We start from the raw sequence: 2,358 nt of genomic DNA, 5'->3' as shown, positions 1-2,358 counted from the left end.
TCCTTTGGTATTGTGGGTCATCCGTCACACTGGTCCCTCCCTCTTGTGCGTCATCACACTGGTCCCTTGGTCTTGGGAGCAGCCGTCACTCTGGCCTCTCGGTCTGGGGGCATTCATCACACTGGTCCCCCTGTCCAGGGGCCGTCCGTCATGCTGATCGTTCCCTACATGAGACGTCCGTCACACTGATTGCTCAGTCAGTTGGACGTCCGTCACACCTGTCGCTCGGTCTTTGAGGGGAACCTAACGTTGATCCCTGGAACTCTGGGGCGTCCGTTCATGGGGCGTTTGCCAGGATGATGGTGTCGTCTGTAAGATCTTTGTTAATTCACACATTTGTTCTGCAGCTCTGGCATTCTTTGTTATTAATGATACATTTAGTTTTTTTTTTAATATCAGTAATTAGTATTTTTACAAATGCTGAGAAACATAACAGCATAAAATCAGCTGTTTTCAGTGGAACCATTAGAAAAGCAATGAGCACATCCCATAATAAGAGTGACTGAAGTGTCTCCAAGAGTCTTTTTGTGGCTTCTGTTTGTATCAGTCGACATGTCACAGTCAGAGCAGCTGAACTGTATCTGTCTGCTCCTCCGGGCTCCGGTCCAAATCTGCTCATCTTCATCTTCCTCTGTCGTTGCATAGTGAGCCATTACAGGCCTCTTCTATCAGATGAAAGTTCTTTAGTTACGATTCACGCTCCTGATCTAAAAGCTGTCTTATAGATTTCTGCCACTTACCATTCTTTTGTCATCATACCAACGTCTGACTCTCAGAAACAAACTCAAAGACGTCATTCAGCAGAAGGAACCGTTCCCTCTGATCAATGCTGGAGCTGCACTGCCCCCTGCAGGCGGTAAAAGGTGAGCAGCATAACACCACCCCCCCTCGGCTGACACCTGCTGTGCCCCCCCTCCTATTCATTTCAGAGACAGATGCAGGAGTCTCCTGCAGCCTGTTCATCATTTTGGTTTTATTTAACCCTGAAGGTTTGACGACACGTCTTTGTGTCCGCCCGCCGCAGCCTCCTCTGAAACTGTGACACTGCAATAAAGATCCGTCCCTGATTATTTACACAACGTCTGCTGTTGCCATGACAGTGGCGTACGGTCGGAGGCCTGGAGGTGAACGCCGCCCTCTCCCCTTCAGAAGTGCATTACTTCTCTCCTTAATGGTCGTGGCTGATGGCGAGCGACTCCTGCAGGGGCCACCACTGTTGTGAGTGTGATCAATGACGAGGCTGTGGTAAAGATCCAACCCTCTGGGGCCAGGCGTCATAAACTCGGGTCTAAATTTGAAGAAGTGGGACAGCAGACGGATGTGGACGTTTGCCAGGGCCGTGCTGCTGCGACCGAGAAAGTGATGACTCAGCAGAAACCCCCTTCGGACCACAGAGATGAGCTCATGTGCACGTTGACAGGTAGAAGTCTGAGCTGTGCATGAAGCCGCCCACATGCTCTTCACAGAACCTCCCGCTTCTTCAAAAGGACTTAGAAATGATCTCTTTTTTATGGTATAGAAACTTTGTTCCTTTATGAAGATTTGATCCATTACTAATCAGGTGATCACTGATCCTCTGATTTCAGACTAATCCTAACCTGAAACTCCAGGGTTCGGGTGATTGCAGCGTGCTCTGCGGGTTGCGTCATACCTGAACAGTCTCGAGCAGAACCTCGGAGGCTCGGCGCCGAGTTGAAACACACTTTAAGCCAGAAAAAAGCGGTGCTTGCCAGCGTGCCACAGAGCCCTGGTGTAGGTGTTGCAGCACGAGTGTGGGTTTCATCTGCTCGCCCGGAGGGATCGAAAGCCAAGAAAAACTGCAGGAGCTTCGAGTTTTAGTGAAAAATGACATACAAGCATCAAGATAAACATGATACTTGATTTTCTCTGTCTGTCCTTCACCTAAGCAAGCTCTTCGGGTACAGGGAAATGGGTGAAAAATCCCCCCCAAAAAACTACCCAGACTGTTGAAAACTCTGAAACAAGACAAATTCTGAGGTAAGAAAAAGAAAAATGTCACATTTTCTTTACATTTTCCCAGAAAAACTTTCAGGAAACACTGAGCCTCAGTGTCTGCTTTGGCTCTGCTGCAAGGAGGAGACGGGAATCCAACCGCAGTCGCTCTGAAACAAACCTGAACAAAACTGGAAACTCAAAAACACATTTCTGCTTCCTTTACATCCTCATTTACAGAGAAAAACAAGGAGCAAATGATTACGAAAGCAGGAGGTGACAGGAACCAACAAAGCAGGAGCTGCTGGAAACATCACGACCATCAGACTCCAAATCCAGGGTTCTCATAATTCTACTTCTATACAAAATGACATGTGTAAGACTAAAAGAACATTCTAAATATAT

The 2,358-nt window shown here is 47.7% G+C and overlaps 1 long non-coding RNA gene across 1 annotated transcript; it reads left to right on the top strand.

Annotated features, from left to right (window-relative positions):
• Positions 1-1,112: 1,112 nt before the first annotated feature.
• Positions 1,113-2,335, top strand: LOC112159993. Its single transcript, XR_002921560.2, has 3 exons — positions 1,113-1,420; positions 1,587-1,998; positions 2,194-2,335. It is a non-coding gene; the product is annotated as an uncharacterized LOC112159993 (long non-coding RNA).
• The last annotated feature ends 23 nt before the right edge of the window (positions 2,336-2,358 follow it).

The sequence above is a fragment of the Oryzias melastigma genome, linkage group LG2, assembly GCF_002922805.2.
Source record: "Oryzias melastigma strain HK-1 linkage group LG2, ASM292280v2, whole genome shotgun sequence".
Taxonomy (NCBI): domain Eukaryota; kingdom Metazoa; phylum Chordata; class Actinopteri; order Beloniformes; family Adrianichthyidae; genus Oryzias; species Oryzias melastigma.
Note: the sequence above shows the minus strand (reverse complement) of the source record. Positions and strands in the feature narration are given on the sequence as shown.